This window comes from Rhinoderma darwinii, chromosome 5 (assembly GCF_050947455.1).
Source record: "Rhinoderma darwinii isolate aRhiDar2 chromosome 5, aRhiDar2.hap1, whole genome shotgun sequence".
In the NCBI taxonomy this organism is placed as follows: Eukaryota; Metazoa; Chordata; class Amphibia; order Anura; family Rhinodermatidae; genus Rhinoderma; species Rhinoderma darwinii.
The window spans coordinates 214,228,911-214,252,626 of record NC_134691.1 but is presented as its reverse complement, the minus strand read 5'-3'; the positions used below and the strand labels follow the sequence as shown (position 1 = coordinate 214,252,626).

The following is a 23,716-nucleotide window of genomic DNA, read 5'->3' as shown; positions in this document are numbered from 1 at the left end:
GTTGCAACAAACCCTTGCTTGCCTACAAAGAGAGCAGCAATTTGGATTTGTTACTATGTTACCTGGAAGAATAACAAACTGTGCAAGGATGGAGGTTGTAGGAGCAAAGAGAAGTTGTCTGTAAAGTTGGTGGATGCCTATTTTCCATTTTGCAGTCCCTTGTCTCCCTCTTGTGGCCTCCTGGAGGCAAATAAATGTGCAAAAAAAAGACAGCCTGGCGGCCGGCTGTTGCAGTGTTGCCCTCTCAGGCAACACTGAGTGACTGACTGAGCCTCACAGTCTTATATAAAGTTCAGACGGAACTTTGCACGTGTCATAGTGGAGCCCTCAGGATTCCAGAGCCAGCTTTCTGACATCATAATGGGGCCTGCCTCAGAGATAAAAGCCTGGGCCCAGGCAGTGTTGTTCAGTGCTGCTCAGCAGGCAGCACAGGACTGGATTAAAGCTGATACAAGGTGTGAAGGAACAAGGGGTGGCTGTGGGCATGCACTTGCTGCCGCTGCCAGTGTTTATCTGCATGGCAGGAGGGCATTTGGGCGTTGCCAGGAAGGCGTTTTTATGTAGATTCCTCCTCTTTCAGCACTGCATTGTGGTGCAAGCAAAAGAAGCAAATCCTGTCTGGCTTCCTCTCCGGCCTTTATTCACCTCCCGCTTAGTAGCTGTAAATGTGTGTGAGCCTGCAGGGCCCCATGGAATTGCCTAGGAGTAGGCTGAATCGCTGCAAGGGGTGAACAGCAGTATGGGACAGGCTCGGGCAAGGCAAGGGCCGCTCGGGTTATCGCTTCTCGGCCTTTTGGCTAAGATCAAGTGTAGTATCTGTTCTTATCAGTTTAATATCTGATACGTCCCCTATCTGGGGACCATATATTAAATGGATTTTTAGAACAGGGAGATGGAAATAGAGCTTGCTCTGTCCACTCCACGCATTGACCTGGTATTGCAGTATTTCCAGGACCGGTGCACCCTTCCCTTATGTGTTGACTAAAATCAGATTCCAAAAGTGTTTTTTCTCTTTGCCATTGTTTCTGTCTTTCTGAAGGGATCTCCCCTTTTAATCCCATTATTTCAACACCTGTTGGACAATGCATTTGTACAGTCATGTGTGATAATGAGCTCATTTATTAAATGCAATTAATGAATACATTGCCACCTCTTGTTGTGTGTGTGTGTGTGTGTGTCTTCTGTGTTTCTGTGTTTCCGGCATTTCACATTGGAACAGCTCATTCACCTTCCTTGTCTTCTCTCCGCCCTCCCTCCCTCCCTCCTAGGTAAGTTAAAGAGCTGCACCTGAGCCAGCCACTGATTGATGCAGCACCACAGTCAAATAGTGGAGTGGAGTGGAGTAGGGGAACAGCAAACAGCCATTAAAGCAGCCAGCCGCCTACCCGCCACAATGGACCTACCTGTGTACACTAGGTGGATGTGATGGAATGTACTGTCGTCCCTACATTTCAAGAAGAAGTAAGAATTGCAGTTGCAACAAACCCTTGCTTGCCTACAAAGAGAGCAGCAATTTGGATTTGTTACTATGTTACCTGGAAGAATAACAAACTGTGCAAGGATGGAGGTTGTAGGAGCAAAGAGAAGTTGTCTGTAAAGTTGGTGGATGCCTATTTTCCATTTTGCAGTCCCTTGTCTCCCTCTTGTGGCCTCCTGGAGGCAAATAAATGTGCAAAAAAAAGACAGCCTGGCGGCCGGCTGTTGCAGTGTTGCCCTCTCAGGCAACACTGAGTGACTGACTGAGCCTCACAGTCTTATATAAAGTTCAGACGGAACTTTGCACGTGTCATAGTGGAGCCCTCAGGATTCCAGAGCCAGCTTTCTGACATCATAATGGGGCCTGCCTCAGAGATAAAAGCCTGGGCCCAGGCAGTGTTGTTCAGTGCTGCTCAGCAGGCAGCACAGGACTGGATTAAAGCTGATACAAGGTGTGAAGGAACAAGGGGTGGCTGTGGGCATGCACTTGCTGCCGCTGCCAGTGTTTATCTGCATGGCAGGAGGGCATTTGGGCGTTGCCAGGAAGGCGTTTTTATGTAGATTCCTCCTCTTTCAGCACTGCATTGTGGTGCAAGCAAAAGAAGCAAATCCTGTCTGGCTTCCTCTCCGGCCTTTATTCACCTCCCGCTTAGTAGCTGTAAATGTGTGTGAGCCTGCAGGGCCCCATGGAATTGCCTAGGAGTAGGCTGAATCGCTGCAAGGGGTGAACAGCAGTATGGGACAGGCTCGGGCAAGGCAAGGGCCGCTCGGGTTATCGCTTCTCGGCCTTTTGGCTAAGATCAAGTGTAGTATCTGTTCTTATCAGTTTAATATCTGATACGTCCCCTATCTGGGGACCATATATTAAATGGATTTTTAGAACAGGGAGATGGAAATAGAGCTTGCTCTGTCCACTCCACGCATTGACCTGGTATTGCAGTATTTCCAGGACCGGTGCACCCTTCCCTTATGTGTTGACTAAAATCAGATTCCAAAAGTGTTTTTTCTCTTTGCCATTGTTTCTGTCTTTCTGAAGGGATCTCCCCTTTTAATCCCATTATTTCAACACCTGTTGGACAATGCATTTGTACAGTCATGTGTGATAATGAGCTCATTTATTAAATGCAATTAATGAATACATTGCCACCTCTTGTTGTGTGTGTGTGTGTGTGTGTCTTCTGTGTTTCTGTGTTTCCGGCATTTCACATTGGAACAGCTCATTCACCTTCCTTGTCTTCTCTCCGCCCTCCCTCCCTCCCTCCTAGGTAAGTTAAAGAGCTGCACCTGAGCCAGCCACTGATTGATGCAGCACCACAGTCAAATAGTGGAGTGGAGTGGAGTAGGGGAACAGCAAACAGCCATTAAAGCAGCCAGCCGCCTACCCGCCACAATGGACCTACCTGTGTACACTAGGTGGATGTGATGGAATGTACTGTCGTCCCTACATTTCAAGAAGAAGTAAGAATTGCAGTTGCAACAAACCCTTGCTTGCCTACAAAGAGAGCAGCAATTTGGATTTGTTACTATGTTACCTGGAAGAATAACAAACTGTGCAAGGATGGAGGTTGTAGGAGCAAAGAGAAGTTGTCTGTAAAGTTGGTGGATGCCTATTTTCCATTTTGCAGTCCCTTGTCTCCCTCTTGTGGCCTCCTGGAGGCAAATAAATGTGCAAAAAAAAGACAGCCTGGCGGCCGGCTGTTGCAGTGTTGCCCTCTCAGGCAACACTGAGTGACTGACTGAGCCTCACAGTCTTATATAAAGTTCAGACGGAACTTTGCACGTGTCATAGTGGAGCCCTCAGGATTCCAGAGCCAGCTTTCTGACATCATAATGGGGCCTGCCTCAGAGATAAAAGCCTGGGCCCAGGCAGTGTTGTTCAGTGCTGCTCAGCAGGCAGCACAGGACTGGATTAAAGCTGATACAAGGTGTGAAGGAACAAGGGGTGGCTGTGGGCATGCACTTGCTGCCGCTGCCAGTGTTTATCTGCATGGCAGGAGGGCATTTGGGCGTTGCCAGGAAGGCGTTTTTATGTAGATTCCTCCTCTTTCAGCACTGCATTGTGGTGCAAGCAAAAGAAGCAAATCCTGTCTGGCTTCCTCTCCGGCCTTTATTCACCTCCCGCTTAGTAGCTGTAAATGTGTGTGAGCCTGCAGGGCCCCATGGAATTGCCTAGGAGTAGGCTGAATCGCTGCAAGGGGTGAACAGCAGTATGGGACAGGCTCGGGCAAGGCAAGGGCCGCTCGGGTTATCGCTTCTCGGCCTTTTGGCTAAGATCAAGTGTAGTATCTGTTCTTATCAGTTTAATATCTGATACGTCCCCTATCTGGGGACCATATATTAAATGGATTTTTAGAACAGGGAGATGGAAATAGAGCTTGCTCTGTCCACTCCACGCATTGACCTGGTATTGCAGTATTTCCAGGACCGGTGCACCCTTCCCTTATGTGTTGACTAAAATCAGATTCCAAAAGTGTTTTTTCTCTTTGCCATTGTTTCTGTCTTTCTGAAGGGATCTCCCCTTTTAATCCCATTATTTCAACACCTGTTGGACAATGCATTTGTACAGTCATGTGTGATAATGAGCTCATTTATTAAATGCAATTAATGAATACATTGCCACCTCTTGTTGTGTGTGTGTGTGTGTGTGTCTTCTGTGTTTCTGTGTTTCCGGCATTTCACATTGGAACAGCTCATTCACCTTCCTTGTCTTCTCTCCGCCCTCCCTCCCTCCCTCCTAGGTAAGTTAAAGAGCTGCACCTGAGCCAGCCACTGATTGATGCAGCACCACAGTCAAATAGTGGAGTGGAGTGGAGTAGGGGAACAGCAAACAGCCATTAAAGCAGCCAGCCGCCTACCCGCCACAATGGACCTACCTGTGTACACTAGGTGGATGTGATGGAATGTACTGTCGTCCCTACATTTCAAGAAGAAGTAAGAATTGCAGTTGCAACAAACCCTTGCTTGCCTACAAAGAGAGCAGCAATTTGGATTTGTTACTATGTTACCTGGAAGAATAACAAACTGTGCAAGGATGGAGGTTGTAGGAGCAAAGAGAAGTTGTCTGTAAAGTTGGTGGATGCCTATTTTCCATTTTGCAGTCCCTTGTCTCCCTCTTGTGGCCTCCTGGAGGCAAATAAATGTGCAAAAAAAAGACAGCCTGGCGGCCGGCTGTTGCAGTGTTGCCCTCTCAGGCAACACTGAGTGACTGACTGAGCCTCACAGTCTTATATAAAGTTCAGACGGAACTTTGCACGTGTCATAGTGGAGCCCTCAGGATTCCAGAGCCAGCTTTCTGACATCATAATGGGGCCTGCCTCAGAGATAAAAGCCTGGGCCCAGGCAGTGTTGTTCAGTGCTGCTCAGCAGGCAGCACAGGACTGGATTAAAGCTGATACAAGGTGTGAAGGAACAAGGGGTGGCTGTGGGCATGCACTTGCTGCCGCTGCCAGTGTTTATCTGCATGGCAGGAGGGCATTTGGGCGTTGCCAGGAAGGCGTTTTTATGTAGATTCCTCCTCTTTCAGCACTGCATTGTGGTGCAAGCAAAAGAAGCAAATCCTGTCTGGCTTCCTCTCCGGCCTTTATTCACCTCCCGCTTAGTAGCTGTAAATGTGTGTGAGCCTGCAGGGCCCCATGGAATTGCCTAGGAGTAGGCTGAATCGCTGCAAGGGGTGAACAGCAGTATGGGACAGGCTCGGGCAAGGCAAGGGCCGCTCGGGTTATCGCTTCTCGGCCTTTTGGCAAGATCAGGTGTAGTATTTCTGCATCTGGTTTTGTTGGGAGGTGTCCGGGGTACCCTGCTCCTTGGCCTTGGGGGATCGTCTCTTTTCACAGAGAGACTTCACCCCCTTGCTGCTATTTGGGGAGTGGGCTTAGCCCCCGGACAACGAGTTGCGATCGCGCCTTACCCAAGAGGTCAACCGGCCTTGAGGCGTTTTTCTAAGAGCGTTCCGAGGGCGTTTATCGGGCTTCGTAGGTGTCTGGGGTACCCTAATCCTTGGCCTTGGGGGAGGGTTCCACTTAATTGTGGAATCTGAGCCCTTGCTGCTATAAGGGACAGGCTTAGCCCCCAGGCACTGAAAATGCCATATACATTTGGATTTGCATCCGGGGACACCCGGTTGCGCCAGTCCGTCCGCATCGAGGTGGAAGAAGGCCATCGCCAGCGGAAGAACCTTCGCTTCATTGTGGAGGTGATTCTGCTGGACTTCCTGGGGCTCAAGCGGGCGGACATCCTGTGTCTCAACGACCAGGAAAGCCGCGGTCGGTACACCGTATCCTTTACGGCCGCGGCATGTTGCGACAACATGCACAAAAGATTGTCTGATGCGGACCAGAGTGAGGAGCGGCTAAATGGACTGAACTTTTTATTCCTCTACGGGGAGGAAGAAGTCCCGCTCGTGATGTGCATGTTCAGTCCATTTGTCTCAGAGTGTGACATTGAAACCTTCCTCAGTCGTTACTGCAGGGAGGTCCGCTTCTCACATAAAATCTTGAACACCCAGAGCTTCTGGAATGGCAAAAGAAAATATTGGGTGAAGTTCCGCCAGGATCCCAATGGCATTGGAGGCTTACATCACCCACCCCAGAACTTTGCCATTGGGAAGAATCGAGGATTCCTATTTTACCCCCAGATGCCAATAGCCTGCCGGAACTGCTTGAGATATGGCCACACCAGAGAACATTGTGACCGGCCCCATGTGGTGCAGTGTAACAGGTGTGGCCAGGTTGGACACGTAGCGGCAAAATGCAGTTCCGAGGTGTTGTGCAATCTGTGCGGCATGACTGGGCATGCTTTTAAAGATTGCCCCCGCAGAGCGAAATCTGGGCCACCCAGACCAGGGCCAGAGCGGCAGTTTGCAACATGTGCAGACGCCGCTGGTAATGCCCCAAAACGAGCATTGACGACTGAGGGGTCCAGGCCAAAGTCCTTCACAGCTCCATCGGGGGGCCCACCGATGTCAGCCTCGAGGGACGGCCATAGGGATTCCACCGGGTCCAGGCAGAGCAGGAGGAATTCTGACTCTGCTGGACATAAGTTGACCGGCACCTCTGCAAACAGGTCCTCTGCTCCGCCTGCAGTGGACCCTGTTGAGGCAGTGGTTAGCGACAGGCGTCGTGGCTCCGTAGGTTCTGCAGTAGGACCTGACGCCTGTCCCAAGAGTGTGGGCATGGAGCGGAGACACTCTGTGTCAGACGAGGGCTCCATTAAGAAAACCCTAAAATATGCTGGATTGGAGCCTCGTTTTGACCATTTCCGGTCAACGGGGGGGTCGGAGCAAAGTTCCTCCACTGCGGTTGTGGAGGGGCTTGCGATGAAGGCTCCCCGTAAGCAGGCAAAGGTTGCCAAGAGCGATGGGACCTCACAGGCCCCTGTGCAGCTGCCCAGGAAGGACATCAGCGATATCTTCAGCCAGGGGCCAGAGATGGGTGAGAGCGACTTCGAGGAGATGGATAGGAGCCATTCTGCAAAGAGACAGCGAGAGGAAGAGGAGTCCGGAGTTCGGAGGAAAGCTGCCTATCGGAGTTCGGATGAGAGCAGTGTGGGGGTTGGAGCCGCCCACGTATCTGGCTCTGACCCTACCAACATCCAAGATTTATTGACCCCTCAAAAAGGGGGTCCAGACTCGCAGCTGATCTCCGAGTACGACTCTTCTGGTTCGGACCCTGACCTCAACTAAGACTATGTTGGTTCCTATCAAAGTCGCCTCACTAAATGTGAGGTCCCTAAAGAGCCCTGTCCGCAGGACTGCTTTATTTTCATTTTTAGAGACTGTGGACTTTGACCTTTGCCTGCTTCAAGAATGTGGAATCCCTAATGACTTGGAATATCAAGATTTAAAGATGGACTGGAAACTAGGCCCCTCAGTCTGGTCTGGTGGAAATGACTGTCGCTCTGCGGGGGTTGGATTGCTCTGCCGAGGTCGTTTTATCTCCATCCAAACAGTGACTGAAATCATGCCCGGCAGAGCTATTTTAATACATTTGCTTTTTAATGGAACTTTAATTCGTGTTTTAAACGTTTATGCCCCTCCTACCAAACAGGAGAGGGCAGAACTATTAGAGATTTTACCATTGTTTTGTGTTGGGTCTACCCCCCTGCTGGTGGGTGGTGATTTTAACTGTGTGCGAGATGGAGAACACCGCCAGGGTGGGGATTTTAATCGAAAAATTGACCGTACTTCTTACCTGCTCAAGAATTTTATTGGTGATTTTAAATTGAAAGATTGCTGGAGGGAACTCTTGCCTGCGGACCCAGGCCCCACCTGGTCCAATGGAAGAGTGAGCTCCAGAATTGATTTTATTTTCACTTCTAATAGTTTTATTCCCAAAAAATGTTTGCTTTTAACAAATATTTTATCTGATCACAAGCTCCTTTCAGTGCACCTGGAGCTAGAGGGAGAGCAAAAAGCTTGTAGGGGTCCCTGGAGACTAAACACCACACTCCTGGAGGACCCCATCATTAAAGAGGAGTTTGTGCGGACCTACCAGTGTTGGCAGTCCCATAGAGCGCCCAGTCAGCCTATGCTACACTGGTGGGAGGGCATTAAACCCAAAATCAGAGCTTTTTTTATTCGAGCAGGTAAGAAGAAAGCAAAAGAGAAAAAACAATGGTTTTATGTTCTTAATAAACGTTTACATGTACTTTTTAAATTGAAGGAGATTGGTATGGATGTTGATGATGATATCTTAAATCTTAAAGCTGAAATAAAATATGCCATAGAAGAGAAAGGGAAACAAATAATTTTTAATTCACATGTAAAGCACCTCGAGGATGGCGAGAAGTGTTCCCGGTTCTTCTTCAAAAAGGTAATGGATAAACGAGATGTCATTTTAAACCTTGAAGGAGAAACCACTATGGTCGGCATTTTAAATTCTGCTTTTAATTTCTACCAATCTCTTTTTAACAAGAAAAATATTGATCCTTCCTTTTTAGAACATGTTCTTAATTCCCTTGATGCCAAGCTAGATATTTTAGACCAGGAAGTTTTATCCCGTAATATTACCTTGGAGGAACTTTTATTTGCTTTTAAAAGTTTTTCTAATGGGAAAGCTCCTGGGGAAGATGGTCTGCCCATCGAATTTTATCATGCTTTTTGGGAAATTTTAAAGAATGACATGTTTTTATTGTATAAGGAAGTTTTTATTACTGAAGAGCTGCCCCCTTCCTGGAGGAGGGGGATTGTGTCCTTAATTTTTAAAAAAGGTGAGAGGGACCAGTTAAAAAACTGGCGCCCTATTACTCTTTTAAACGTTGATTGTAAAATTTTAGCTAAACTAATAACAATCCGTTTTAAACCTTTTATTCATAAATTAATCCATCCAAACCAGGTATGTGGGGTACCTGGGAGGTCAATTACTGAGTCCCTGAATATTTTACGTGACATCATTTGGTATTTTAAAGAAAGGGGTCAAAGCCTTGCTATTTTATCCTTAGATTTCGAGAAGGCTTTTGACCGGGTCTCCCATGAATATCTTTTTATGGTTCTTAAAAAGATGGCTGTTCCTGAAATTATTTTAACACGTATTAAGCTTTTATATCGATCCTGTTTTAGCCAAATTTCTATCAACGGATTTTTAACTAAAGGTGTTCCTCTTTTATCAGGGGTGAAACAGGGGTGCCCGTTGTCTCCGCTCCTTTTTATTTGTGCCATAGAACCTCTGTTCACCCTAATAAGAGATGATAAAGTCATCAGAGGCGTGCCCATACCTGGAGGAAGGGGGAACCAGGTAAAAATCCTAGGCTATATGGATGACGCCACCGTCCTATGCCCAGACGCCGCTTCTATGAGACGGGCATTGAGGAACACCGGCTTTTTTTGTGAAGCCTCTGGTTTTAAATTAAACGTTGATAAGTGTGACTGTTTTTATACTGGTGTATGGGATTCCTCTGTGACACCAGGAGTTAACATGCAGCAGGATCAGATAAAAATTTTAGGAATTGTTTTTAATCAAGAAAACGATGGGAGACCCAATTGGGATTCAGTAATTGCCAAAATGGAAAAAAAGGTTTTAATGTGGAATTTGAGAAATCTCACCATGGAGGGAAAAGTTTTAATAATTAAATCTGTTTTATTACCCATAATGCTTTATGTAGCTATGGTTTTCCCTCCAACAATTTTATATATTAAAAAAGTGACCAGGATCTGTTTTATGTTTTTATGGGGTTCCAAAATGGAAAAACTAAAACGTGATTTTATGTACAGATGTAAGGACAATGGCGGGAGAGATGTTCCTAACCTTTTTAACTTCTTTTACATTAAATACTTTTGCTTCTGTTTTAAAATGTATAATTCTGATGGTATTTTTAGCTACTTTTTAAAGTACGCTACGGGCATGATTTTTAAACGATGGTTTCGTGTCCCTTTGAATTCTCCTGTGCTTCTGTGTCCCCCAAAACAATATGCGGTGCTCGAAAAAACTGTCAGGCTCCTAGGTCTCCAAGAATTGGAGCCTGACATATTGGGGGACCAGAAAAAAGTGTCACTCTCCTGTAGGCGGCAGGAGGATACACTGGCAGTTTCAAATTTCTCACAGGCAAGGTCCAAGGTGGTGTGGCGGAACGTTTTCGGGAAATTTATGGCAAATGTGCACAAGGACCTTGCCTGGGCAATCGTTCACCAGTGCCTCCCTACTCGTGAATTCCAGCATAGGCGAGGACTGGTGGCGAGAGCCAAGTGCCCGAGAGACAGGTGTGGTGACGACGAGACGATAATGCACCTGTTTTGGAACTGCCCATATGCACAGGAGGTTTGGAGGAAGGTAGGCCCATTGCTGAAATGGGCCTGCGGTCTTAAAGATCTTAAATTTGAATACGTGTTTTATGGTCTTTTTAACTGCCCAAGTTTTAAACAGCAAATGGTCTGTTGGATCATTTTAAACTGTTTTAAGAATGCCATTTGGAAGGTTAGGAACATTCTGCTTTTTAAACATGATTTTATTGACGTTAAAAATTGTGTGAAATATGCCCTAAGTGAAATGTATATTTATTATCTTAGGGACAAAAAGCAGCTAGGGGTAAAAGAAGCAACATCCATGTGGTGTTTGCAAATGTGGAATACCATAACATTGTAAATAAAAATGGTTTTATTCTTTTATGTCTTTTATGCCCTGTATAAATTTTATCCTGCTATTGTTCTGTACTTTTATTATAACATCTGTATTAATGGTCTTATTATTATTACTTTTGTATTCATTTAAATGTATGAATATTCATGTATTATGCTGTTGATTTTATCTTGTGGTTTCAATTTTAAAAAAAAGTCTGTAAAATATATTATTTTTGCCAATAAAAAACTTTGTTGAAACCTTATCTGTTCTTATCAGTTTAATATCTGATACGTCCCCTATCTGGGGACCATATATTAAATGGATTTTTAGAACAGGGAGATGGAAATAGAGCTTGCTCTGTCCACTCCACGCATTGACCTGGTATTGCAGTATTTCCAGGACCGGTGCACCCTTCCCTTATGTGTTGACTAAAATCAGATTCCAAAAGTGTTTTTTCTCTTTGCCATTGTTTCTGTCTTTCTGAAGGGATCTCCCCTTTTAATCCCATTATTTCAACACCTGTTGGACAATGCATTTGTACAGTCATGTGTGATAATGAGCTCATTTATTAAATGCAATTAATGAATACATTGCCACCTCTTGTTGTGTGTGTGTGTGTGTGTGTCTTCTGTGTTTCTGTGTTTCCGGCATTTCACATTGGAACAGCTCATTCACCTTCCTTGTCTTCTCTCCGCCCTCCCTCCCTCCCTCCTAGGTAAGTTAAAGAGCTGCACCTGAGCCAGCCACTGATTGATGCAGCACCACAGTCAAATAGTGGAGTGGAGTGGAGTAGGGGAACAGCAAACAGCCATTAAAGCAGCCAGCCGCCTACCCGCCACAATGGACCTACCTGTGTACACTAGGTGGATGTGATGGAATGTACTGTCGTCCCTACATTTCAAGAAGAAGTAAGAATTGCAGTTGCAACAAACCCTTGCTTGCCTACAAAGAGAGCAGCAATTTGGATTTGTTACTATGTTACCTGGAAGAATAACAAACTGTGCAAGGATGGAGGTTGTAGGAGCAAAGAGAAGTTGTCTGTAAAGTTGGTGGATGCCTATTTTCCATTTTGCAGTCCCTTGTCTCCCTCTTGTGGCCTCCTGGAGGCAAATAAATGTGCAAAAAAAAGACAGCCTGGCGGCCGGCTGTTGCAGTGTTGCCCTCTCAGGCAACACTGAGTGACTGACTGAGCCTCACAGTCTTATATAAAGTTCAGACGGAACTTTGCACGTGTCATAGTGGAGCCCTCAGGATTCCAGAGCCAGCTTTCTGACATCATAATGGGGCCTGCCTCAGAGATAAAAGCCTGGGCCCAGGCAGTGTTGTTCAGTGCTGCTCAGCAGGCAGCACAGGACTGGATTAAAGCTGATACAAGGTGTGAAGGAACAAGGGGTGGCTGTGGGCATGCACTTGCTGCCGCTGCCAGTGTTTATCTGCATGGCAGGAGGGCATTTGGGCGTTGCCAGGAAGGCGTTTTTATGTAGATTCCTCCTCTTTCAGCACTGCATTGTGGTGCAAGCAAAAGAAGCAAATCCTGTCTGGCTTCCTCTCCGGCCTTTATTCACCTCCCGCTTAGTAGCTGTAAATGTGTGTGAGCCTGCAGGGCCCCATGGAATTGCCTAGGAGTAGGCTGAATCGCTGCAAGGGGTGAACAGCAGTATGGGACAGGCTCGGGCAAGGCAAGGGCCGCTCGGGTTATCGCTTCTCGGCCTTTTGGCTCAGATCTGTAGTGGGTTTGAAACCATTAGGCAAGGTTCCTACAGTGGAAACCTACCTGCTCGGCCTTTTCGGTTTTCGGACCGAACTGCTGCTATTGAGGGGTGGCTGAAAGCTGTAGTGCCTTTTCCTTAGGAGGATCCGGATTCTTTTCGTGGAGGGAGAAATTCTTTGGACGTGGGATTCTGGATTATCGATTTGGATCAGGAGGCGATCGAGCTTGGATTTCTGGGCTGTGAGTATATTTTTCATTTGGAACGATGGAAGGAAGATCGGATAATTTCCAGGACTTCTTTGCGGATGATACTCCTTTGAAGGACACGATTCGTTTTGTCATCTCGCCGCAATACCGCCAGGTAAAAGAACTGGGGTTTCTTTATTCCAATGTGTTTGGTCCTATCCTGAAGATCAAGGATGGGGATTATTTTTGTGTTCAATCGTTTAACTCCCGTGGAATTCACGATGTTACTTTGAACTCTTGTGGGATTTGTGAAGCAGCGTATGCTCTCTATGAGCGAAATAGAGGACATGCTATGTTGGAGGGAGTAAAGGTCCTTCCTTTGTTTCAATATCAATATAAACTGCTGACAGTGCAAATGTACAACCCATTTATTTCTGATATGGAAGTCACATCTTTTTTGTACAACTTTTGTGAGAAGGTGACCCTTAAGAAACATGGGATTACTAATTTCGGTGCATGGAATGGGAAAAGGATCTACAGTGTGGTCTTTAAAAAAGATCCGACTGCTGAGGGGGGTGTTCTGAGACCACCCCCTATTATTTTCATCAACAGGAGTAGGGGTTATCTTTTTTTTACGGGGATGCCCCAATACTGTCGTAGATGTCGCAAATATGGACATGCTGACATGGCCTGTAAGCGTTGCATGAAATGCCATGATTCCGTTCATCAGGAAACAGATTGTCCTAAAAAAAGAGTGGAGGAAATTTTGTCAGATGAGGACTTCGTGCCTCCAGAAGAGGCGCAGGCTCCTATAGGTTCTGTGGTACAGAATAAGGGCAAGGAAAAAAAAGAGGAAAAAAAGAAGGATAAAAAGAGCTCCCAGGGGAAAACAAAATCCTCAGGTGTGGAGGCTTCAGTGGTAGAAAAAGAGAAAAAAATATCAAAAGAGAAAAAGGAGAAGAAAAAAGAGGAATTAACTGTGGTGTTGGAGACTCCCCTTTCACCCCCTGGGCAAGCAGGTTCGTCTGGTGCTCAGGAGGAGATGGAGGTGGCAACAAAAAGTTTAAAAAGATATACTAGAGAAGAAGAGAAAGTGAGTGATGAAGAGACTGACCAAAGTGGGAAGAAAAGCAAGGTTTATGATCTTCTTGGAGATATTTCTCCCTCTGACTCATCTGGAGCTGAAGATCTGAAGATTGATACTTCTCCACCATTTATCGATGAGGGCGGGGGAGAAAGCCCTGGCATCTTGGTTAAAAGATGATCAGGGCTGCCTCCCTGAATGTTCAGGGGTTTAATAACCAATATAAACGTACAGCCATTTATGATTTTTTTAATAATGAAAATTATGACTTTGTTTTCTTACAGGAATGTAATTTAGAAAAGAGATTATGTTATAAGTATCTACAAGGTATATGGAAAGGTAAATCTTGTTTTTCAGGTGGAAACGAATTCAAAAGTGACGGGATAGGTTTTTTATGTTCTAAAGATTGGGAAATTGTTAGGCATGAAGAAATATACCCAGGGCGCATACTTATGGTGGAGGTTTTAAAAGATAGCAAAAAAATCAAGTGTTTTTGCATATATGCAAATACAGAAAAAAAATTGAGAATTCACCTTTTTGAGTTACTACAGTTGTTTATTGTTGGTTCAGATCCCATCATCATTGGTGGTGATTTTAACTGCCAAATCTGTAAAAAAAAAGAAGGATCAGTATCTGTTTTGAAAAATATTCTTTCTGCCTGTAACCTTAAAGATACCTGGGAACTAGGTGGAAAAAGGAAAGAGTATGAGCTTACTTGGAGTAATCGTGGATGCTCATCTAGACTAGATTATATTTTTGTATCTAGTGATTTGATGTGTTCTTCTTTTAAATCCTTTGACAGTTGTTTTTCAGATCACAAGTTAATTGAATGTACACTAAATTATGAGGTTTCAGAAGGTAAGGTGCCATCACACTGGAAACTTAATGTGTCCCTCTTGGAAGGAAGTAAGGTTAAAGAAGAATTCTGTAAGTTTTATGATAAACTAAAACAAAAAGAGGGCGAGTTTAATAATGTATTGGAGTGGTGGGATTTCATGAAGAGGGGTTTTAAAACCTTCTTTGTTAAATATGGGAAGAAGATAGCCTATGCAAAAAAGAAACTATACATTGATCTTAGTTCTAGGCTCCAGTGTTTTTACCTATTTAGAAACAATGGTATAGAAATGGATGATCAAATTGAGGATGTAAAAAGTCAGATAAAAAATTTATTAAAAGAAAAAGGGAAAGAGATTATTTTCAACTCTCGTGTAAGAATCCTTGAAAAGGATGAGAAATGCTCTCATTTCTTTTTTAAAAAAATTAACGGGAAAAAAGATTTTATTGAGTGTCTAGAAGGGGAAACAAACCGTGAAGAAAAATTATTAAAAGCAAAAAATTTTTATGAGGAATTATTTTCCGAAAAGGTGCTTGATGCCTCTTTAAAGGAACATTTTATGGGGTTGTTAGATAAAAAGCTTAGCACTGATGAGATGATGTTTCTAGAGGAGGAATTTACTAAAAATGAAATATTAGATACGATTAATAGTTTTCAGAATTTAAAAACCCCTGGTATGGATGGTCTACCAATAGAATTCTATAAAAATTTTTGGGATGTAATAGGTGAGGATGTGTTCAAAGTTTTTTCTCAAATTGAATCTTCATTAATAATCCCGGAGTCCTGGTTGGAGGGTCTTATTGTTTTAATTTTTAAAAAAGGTGATAAAAAATTAATCAAGAATTGGAGGCCAATTACGCTACTGAACACCGATTATAAAATTTATGCAAAATTGTTAGGGAATCGTTTAAAAAAAGTGATAGCATCAATAATTGGGGTTGACCAGACATGCGCTGTGCCAAAAAGAAAAATTGTCGATTCTTTGGTTTTGCTACGGGATATTATTTGGGACAGCAAGGACCGCAATCAGGATTTAGCTTTGATCTCCTTTGATTTTGAAAAAGCTTATGATCGAGTTTCACACGATTTCTTATTCACAGTTTTAAGCAAATTAGGATGTTCAGAGGGTTTTATTAATCGTATTAAAATCTTATACAATGGAGGTTTTAGTAAAATTTCAGTTAATGGTTCCTTATCTGATAAAGTTCATATTCGATGTGGGGTGAAACAGGGCTGCCCTCTGTCACCTATCTTATTTATATGTGCAATTGAACCCCTCTTAGAGGCCTTTAGGAAAGATAAAGTAATTAACGGTTTTTTTATCCCGGGCTGTAAAAATGAACAAGTTAAAGTTATTGCATATATGGATGACGTGACAGTTTTGGTGCGTGATCTTAGAAGTTTTAATAGGGTTTTAAAAACAGTGGATTGGTTCTGTGGAGCATCAGGTTTCAAAGTGAATTTAGATAAAACCGGTGTTTTAACAATTGGGAAATTTACCCTTGAACCTGATTGTAAGTTGCTTAAAATGCATGACATGAAGATTTTAGGTATCTATTTTTCAGAATCTTGTGGGAATATAAAAAATTGGGAATCCTTGCTGGAAAGGGTAAGGAAAAAGATTTCCTTTTGGAATTTGCGAACTTTGACTCTTGAAGGTAAAATTTTGATCATAAAACAGGTTTTACTCCCCATGATTTTGTACATATCTGCTGTTTTTATCCCCCCAAATAATATCATGAAAAAACTTATTAAAATCTGTTTTTATTTCCTATGGAAATCAAATATGGAAAGAGTCAAAAGGGAGGAGTTGTATAAACCTAAGAATAAAGGAGGGAAAGGCTTCCCCGATATTAGGTCTTTTTTGTATATTAAATATTTGGCCTATTGTACAAGCACTTTATTGGGGCCCAGTTCAAAGATAAAAACTTTTCTTATTTATAATCTTGGGTTTTATATAAGGAAATACAAGTGGTTAGAAATTGACTTAAACAGACCATATAAGTTTTTACCACCAGAACATTATATTATTTTAGAGAAAATTTTAAGGGAGTTTGAGTTGTTAAAATCTGACTTAAGCATTATTACTAATCATAAAAAAGTGTTAAAGATCTTAGATGAGAGGAAAATTATGAGTTCTGTAACAGGTTTCTCTGTAAGAATTGTACAAGGTATTTGGATCAATGTTAACCTGTTTTACTTGTCTAACGAACATAAGGACCTGTTGTGGTGTATGTTGAAGGATTGCTTACCTACAAGAGAATTTCAGCATAGAAGAGGTTTGGTAAGACATGAAAGATGCCCAAGAGTAAGATGTAGCGGAAGTGAAACGCCAACGCATATTTTTTGGAATTGCTCATTTGCACAAAAGATTTGGAGGAAAGTTAGCATCTTAGTTAAATATTTGAGCAAAATTGATCATTTTGATTTTAATATGATCTTTTATGGATTGGGCATTGGTAAAGAGGATTTTAAAGTCGTATGGTTAATATTTACATGTGTTAAGATGGCTTTATGGAAAGCAAGAAATATTGTATTATTTAAAAGAGATCAGCTATCTGTTGAAAACTGTCTTAAACTATGTTTAAGCTATCTGTATGTATATTTTTGGAGAGATAAATTATTACTAGGTACTGTGAGAGCAAATGAGATTTGGAAACCAGAAATGTGGAATGTACTTACCTTGTGATGTGTAATCTTGTATTGTTTTCTTCTTTGTTATTCCTGTAAAAAAAAAAAAAAGTTAAAATATAATTTAAAAAAAAAAAAACAGAAAACAAAACATATTAAAAAAAGAGAAAAAAAGTAATAATAACAATTAAAAAATGGATAAGATCATGAAAATTATATATTCATACTACAATGATGGTTTTGATGAAATCTAAGACTTTTCAACCTATGTTTTGCGTTTTAAGATTTCAAATCTGAGTAGAAAAAAAAAAAAAAAAAAAAAAAATCTGTTCTTATCAGTTTAATATCTGATACGTCCCCTATCTGGGGACCATATATTAAATGGATTTTTAGAACAGGGAGATGGAAATAGAGCTTGCTCTGTCCACTCCACGCATTGACCTGGTATTGCAGTATTTCCAGGACCGGTGCACCCTTCCCTTATGTGTTGACTAAAATCAGATTCCAAAAGTGTTTTTTCTCTTTGCCATTGTTTCTGTCTTTCTGAAGGGATCTCCCCTTTTAATCCCATTATTTCAACACCTGTTGGACAATGCATTTGTACAGTCATGTGTGATAATGAGCTCATTTATTAAATGCAATTAATGAATACATTGCCACCTCTTGTTGTGTGTGTGTGTGTGTGTGTCTTCTGTGTTTCTGTGTTTCCGGCATTTCACATTGGAACAGCTCATTCACCTTCCTTGTCTTCTCTCCGCCCTCCCTCCCTCCCTCCTAGGTAAGTTAAAGAGCTGCACCTGAGCCAGCCACTGATTGATGCAGCACCACAGTCAAATAGTGGAGTGGAGTGGAGTAGGGGAACAGCAAACAGCCATTAAAGCAGCCAGCCGCCTACCCGCCACAATGGACCTACCTGTGTACACTAGGTGGATGTGATGGAATGTACTGTCGTCCCTACATTTCAAGAAGAAGTAAGAATTGCAGTTGCAACAAACCCTTGCTTGCCTACAAAGAGAGCAGCAATTTGGATTTGTTACTATGTTACCTGGAAGAATAACAAACTGTGCAAGGATGGAGGTTGTAGGAGCAAAGAGAAGTTGTCTGTAAAGTTGGTGGATGCCTATTTTCCATTTTGCAGTCCCTTGTCTCCCTCTTGTGGCCTCCTGGAGGCAAATAAATGTGCAAAAAAAAGACAGCCTGGCGGCCGGCTGTTGCAGTGTTGCCCTCTCAGGCAACACTGAGTGACTGACTGAGCCTCACAGTCTTATATAAAGTTCAGACGGAACTTTGCACGTGTCATAGTGGAGCCCTCAGGATTCCAGAGCCAGCTTTCTGACATCATAATGGGGCCTGCCTCAGAGATAAAAGCCTGGGCCCAGGCAGTGTTGTTCAGTGCTGCTCAGCAGGCAGCACAGGACTGGATTAAAGCTGATACAAGGTGTGAAGGAACAAGGGGTGGCTGTGGGCATGCACTTGCTGCCGCTGCCAGTGTTTATCTGCATGGCAGGAGGGCATTTGGGCGTTGCCAGGAAGGCGTTTTTATGTAGATTCCTCCTCTTTCAGCACTGCATTGTGGTGCAAGCAAAAGAAGCAAATCCTGTCTGGCTTCCTCTCCGGCCTTTATTCACCTCCCGCTTAGTAGCTGTAAATGTGTGTGAGCCTGCAGGGCCCCATGGAATTGCCTAGGAGTAGGCTGAATCGCTGCAAGGGGTGAACAGCAGTATGGGACAGGCTCGGGCAAGGCAAGGGCCGCTCGGGTTATCGCTTCTCGGCCTTTTGGCTAAGATCAAGTGTAGTATCTGTTCTTATCAGTTTAATATCTGATACGTCCCCTATCTGGGGACCATATATTAAATGGATTTTTAGAACAGGGAGATGGAAATAGAGCTTGCTCTGTCCACTCCACGCATTGACCTGGTATTGCAGTATTTCCAGGACCGGTGCACCCTTCCCTTATGTGTTGACTAAAATCAGATTCCAAAAGTGTTTTTTCTCTTTGCCATTGTTTCTGTCTTTCTGAAGGGATCTCCCCTTTTAATCCCATTATTTCAACACCTGTTGGACAATGCATTTGTACAGTCATGTGTGATAATGAGCTCATTTATTAAATGCAATTAATGAATACATTGCCACCTCTTGTTGTGTGTGTGTGTGTGTGTGTCTTCTGTGTTTCTGTGTTTCCGGCATTTCACATTGGAACAGCTCATTCACCTTCCTTGTCTTCTCTCCGCCCTCCCTCCCTCCCTCCTAGGTAAGTTAAAGAGCTGCACCTGAGCCAGCCACTGATTGATGCAGCACCACAGTCAAATAGTGGAGTGGAGTGGAGTAGGGGAACAGCAAACAGCCATTAAAGCAGCCAGCCGCCTACCCGCCACAATGGACCTACCTGTGTACACTAGGTGGATGTGATGGAATGTACTGTCGTCCCTACATTTCAAGAAGAAGTAAGAATTGCAGTTGCAACAAACCCTTGCTTGCCTACAAAGAGAGCAGCAATTTGGATTTGTTACTATGTTACCTGGAAGAATAACAAACTGTGCAAGGATGGAGGTTGTAGGAGCAAAGAGAAGTTGTCTGTAAAGTTGGTGGATGCCTATTTTCCATTTTGCAGTCCCTTGTCTCCCTCTTGTGGCCTCCTGGAGGCAAATAAATGTGCAAAAAAAAGACAGCCTGGCGGCCGGCTGTTGCAGTGTTGCCCTCTCAGGCAACACTGAGTGACTGACTGAGCCTCACAGTCTTATATAAAGTTCAGACGGAACTTTGCACGTGTCATAGTGGAGCCCTCAGGATTCCAGAGCCAGCTTTCTGACATCATAATGGGGCCTGCCTCAGAGATAAAAGCCTGGGCCCAGGCAGTGTTGTTCAGTGCTGCTCAGCAGGCAGCACAGGACTGGATTAAAGCTGATACAAGGTGTGAAGGAACAAGGGGTGGCTGTGGGCATGCACTTGCTGCCGCTGCCAGTGTTTATCTGCATGGCAGGAGGGCATTTGGGCGTTGCCAGGAAGGCGTTTTTATGTAGATTCCTCCTCTTTCAGCACTGCATTGTGGTGCAAGCAAAAGAAGCAAATCCTGTCTGGCTTCCTCTCCGGCCTTTATTCACCTCCCGCTTAGTAGCTGTAAATGTGTGTGAGCCTGCAGGGCCCCATGGAATTGCCTAGGAGTAGGCTGAATCGCTGCAAGGGGTGAACAGCAGTATGGGACAGGCTCGGGCAAGGCAAGGGCCGCTCGGGTTATCGCTTCTCGGCCTTTTGGCTAAGATCAAGTGTAGTATCTGTTCTTATCAGTTTAATATCTGATACGTCCCCTATCTGGGGACCATATATTAAATGGATTTTTAGAACAGGGAGATGGAAATAGAGCTTGCTCTGTCCACTCCACGCATTGACCTGGTATTGCAGTATTTCCAGGACCGGTGCACCCTTCCCTTATGTGTTGACTAAAATCAGATTCCAAAAGTGTTTTTTCTCTTTGCCATTGTTTCTGTCTTTCTGAAGGGATCTCCCCTTTTAATCCCATTATTTCAACACCTGTTGGACAATGCATTTGTACAGTCATGTGTGATAATGAGCTCATTTATTAAATGCAATTAATGAATACATTGCCACCTCTTGTTGTGTGTGTGTGTGTGTGTGTCTTCTGTGTTTCTGTGTTTCCGGCATTTCACATTGGAACAGCTCATTCACCTTCCTTGTCTTCTCTCCGCCCTCCCTCCCTCCCTCCTAGGTAAGTTAAAGAGCTGCACCTGAGCCAGCCACTGATTGATGCAGCACCACAGTCAAATAGTGGAGTGGAGTGGAGTAGGGGAACAGCAAACAGCCATTAAAGCAGCCAGCCGCCTACCCGCCACAATGGACCTACCTGTGTACACTAGGTGGATGTGATGGAATGTACTGTCGTCCCTACATTTCAAGAAGAAGTAAGAATTGCAGTTGCAACAAACCCTTGCTTGCCTACAAAGAGAGCAGCAATTTGGATTTGTTACTATGTTACCTGGAAGAATAACAAACTGTGCAAGGATGGAGGTTGTAGGAGCAAAGAGAAGTTGTCTGTAAAGTTGGTGGATGCCTATTTTCCATTTTGCAGTCCCTTGTCTCCCTCTTGTGGCCTCCTGGAGGCAAATAAATGTGCAAAAAAAAGACAGCCTGGCGGCCGGCTGTTGCAGTGTTGCCCTCTCAGGCAACACTGAGTGACTGACTGAGCCTCACAGTCTTATATAAAGTTCAGACGGAACTTTGCACGTGTCATAGTGGAGCCCTCAGGATTCCAGAGCCAGCTTTCTGACATCATAATGGGGCCTGCCTCAGAGATAAAAGCCTGGGCCCAGGCAGTGTTGTTCAGTGCTGCTCAGCAGGCAGCACAGGACTGGATTAAAGCTGATACAAGGTGTGAAGGAACAAGGGGTGGCTGTGGGCATGCACTTGCTGCCGCTGCCAGTGTTTATCTGCATGGCAGGAGGGCATTTGGGCGTTGCCAGGAAGGCGTTTTTATGTAGATTCCTCCTCTTTCAGCACTGCATTGTGGTGCAAGCAAAAGAAGCAAATCCTGTCTGGCTTCCTCTCCGGCCTTTATTCACCTCCCGCTTAGTAGCTGTAAATGTGTGTGAGCCTGCAGGGCCCCATGGAATTGCCTAGGAGTAGGCTGAATCGCTGCAAGGGGTGAACAGCAGTATGGGACAGGCTCGGGCAAGGCAAGGGCCGCTCGGGTTATCGCTTCTCGGCCTTTTGGCTAAGATCAAGTGTAGTATCTGTTCTTATCAGTTTAATATCTGATACGTCCCCTATCTGGGGACCATATATTAAATGGATTTTTAGAACAGGGAGATGGAAATAGAGCTTGCTCTGTCCACTCCACGCATTGACCTGGTATTGCAGTATTTCCAGGACCGGTGCACCCTTCCCTTATGTGTTGACTAAAATCAGATTCCAAAAGTGTTTTTTCTCTTTGCCATTGTTTCTGTCTTTCTGAAGGGATCTCCCCTTTTAATCCCATTATTTCAACACCTGTTGGACAATGCATTTGTACAGTCATGTGTGATAATGAGCTCATTTATTAAATGCAATTAATGAATACATTGCCACCTCTTGTTGTGTGTGTGTGTGTGTGTGTCTTCTGTGTTTCTGTGTTTCCGGCATTTCACATTGGAACAGCTCATTCACCTTCCTTGTCTTCTCTCCGCCCTCCCTCCCTCCCTCCTAGGTAAGTTAAAGAGCTGCACCTGAGCCAGCCACTGATTGATGCAGCACCACAGTCAAATAGTGGAGTGGAGTGGAGTAGGGGAACAGCAAACAGCCATTAAAGCAGCCAGCCGCCTACCCGCCACAATGGACCTACCTGTGTACACTAGGTGGATGTGATGGAATGTACTGTCGTCCCTACATTTCAAGAAGAAGTAAGAATTGCAGTTGCAACAAACCCTTGCTTGCCTACAAAGAGAGCAGCAATTTGGATTTGTTACTATGTTACCTGGAAGAATAACAAACTGTGCAAGGATGGAGGTTGTAGGAGCAAAGAGAAGTTGTCTGTAAAGTTGGTGGATGCCTATTTTCCATTTTGCAGTCCCTTGTCTCCCTCTTGTGGCCTCCTGGAGGCAAATAAATGTGCAAAAAAAAGACAGCCTGGCGGCCGGCTGTTGCAGTGTTGCCCTCTCAGGCAACACTGAGTGACTGACTGAGCCTCACAGTCTTATATAAAGTTCAGACGGAACTTTGCACGTGTCATAGTGGAGCCCTCAGGATTCCAGAGCCAGCTTTCTGACATCATAATGGGGCCTGCCTCAGAGATAAAAGCCTGGGCCCAGGCAGTGTTGTTCAGTGCTGCTCAGCAGGCAGCACAGGACTGGATTAAAGCTGATACAAGGTGTGAAGGAACAAGGGGTGGCTGTGGGCATGCACTTGCTGCCGCTGCCAGTGTTTATCTGCATGGCAGGAGGGCATTTGGGCGTTGCCAGGAAGGCGTTTTTATGTAGATTCCTCCTCTTTCAGCACTGCATTGTGGTGCAAGCAAAAGAAGCAAATCCTGTCTGGCTTCCTCTCCGGCCTTTATTCACCTCCCGCTTAGTAGCTGTAAATGTGTGTGAGCCTGCAGGGCCCCATGGAATTGCCTAGGAGTAGGCTGAATCGCTGCAAGGGGTGAACAGCAGTATGGGACAGGCTCGGGCAAGGCAAGGGCCGCTCGGGTTATCGCTTCTCGGCCTTTTGGCTAAGATCAAGTGTAGTATCTGTTCTTATCAGTTTAATATCTGATACGTCCCCTATCTGGGGACCATATATTAAATGGATTTTTAGAACAGGGAGATGGAAATAGAGCTTGCTCTGTCCACTCCACGCATTGACCTGGTATTGCAGTATTTCCAGGACCGGTGCACCCTTCCCTTATGTGTTGACTAAAATCAGATTCCAAAAGTGTTTTTTCTCTTTGCCATTGTTTCTGTCTTTCTGAAGGGATCTCCCCTTTTAATCCCATTATTTCAACACCTGTTGGACAATGCATTTGTACAGTCATGTGTGATAATGAGCTCATTTATTAAATGCAATTAATGAATACATTGCCACCTCTTGTTGTGTGTGTGTGTGTGTGTGTCTTCTGTGTTTCTGTGTTTCCGGCATTTCACATTGGAACAGCTCATTCACCTTCCTTGTCTTCTCTCCGCCCTCCCTCCCTCCCTCCTAGGTAAGTTAAAGAGCTGCACCTGAGCCAGCCACTGATTGATGCAGCACCACAGTCAAATAGTGGAGTGGAGTGG

The 23,716-nt window shown here is 44.3% G+C and overlaps 8 non-coding genes and 1 pseudogene across 8 annotated transcripts; all 9 read left to right on the top strand.

The window, feature by feature from the left end:
- The first annotated feature begins 777 nt into the window (after positions 1–777).
- Positions 778–968, top strand: LOC142653398 (U2 spliceosomal RNA). Its single transcript, XR_012848330.1, has one exon. It is a non-coding gene; the product is annotated as a U2 spliceosomal RNA (small nuclear RNA).
- Positions 969–2,250: 1,282 nt separating this feature from the next.
- Positions 2,251–2,441, top strand: LOC142653397 (U2 spliceosomal RNA). Its single transcript, XR_012848329.1, has one exon. It is a non-coding gene; the product is annotated as a U2 spliceosomal RNA (small nuclear RNA).
- A 1,282-nt stretch (positions 2,442–3,723) lies between these two features.
- Positions 3,724–3,914, top strand: LOC142653396 (U2 spliceosomal RNA). Its single transcript, XR_012848328.1, has one exon. It is a non-coding gene; the product is annotated as a U2 spliceosomal RNA (small nuclear RNA).
- A 6,835-nt stretch (positions 3,915–10,749) lies between these two features.
- Positions 10,750–10,941, top strand: LOC142653946 (U2 spliceosomal RNA). Its single transcript, XR_012848781.1, has one exon. It is a non-coding gene; the product is annotated as a U2 spliceosomal RNA (small nuclear RNA).
- Positions 10,942–17,244: 6,303 nt separating this feature from the next.
- Positions 17,245–17,451, top strand: LOC142654069 (U2 spliceosomal RNA; annotated as a pseudogene).
- A 1,282-nt stretch (positions 17,452–18,733) lies between these two features.
- On the top strand, positions 18,734–18,924 carry LOC142653395 (U2 spliceosomal RNA). The gene has a single exon (XR_012848327.1). It is a non-coding gene; the product is annotated as a U2 spliceosomal RNA (small nuclear RNA).
- Positions 18,925–20,206: 1,282 nt separating this feature from the next.
- LOC142653394 (U2 spliceosomal RNA) lies at positions 20,207–20,397 on the top strand. Its single transcript, XR_012848326.1, has one exon. It is a non-coding gene; the product is annotated as a U2 spliceosomal RNA (small nuclear RNA).
- A 1,282-nt stretch (positions 20,398–21,679) lies between these two features.
- Positions 21,680–21,870, top strand: LOC142653392 (U2 spliceosomal RNA). The gene has a single exon (XR_012848324.1). It is a non-coding gene; the product is annotated as a U2 spliceosomal RNA (small nuclear RNA).
- A 1,282-nt stretch (positions 21,871–23,152) lies between these two features.
- On the top strand, positions 23,153–23,343 carry LOC142653391 (U2 spliceosomal RNA). Its single transcript, XR_012848323.1, has one exon. It is a non-coding gene; the product is annotated as a U2 spliceosomal RNA (small nuclear RNA).
- Positions 23,344–23,716: the final 373 nt, after the last annotated feature.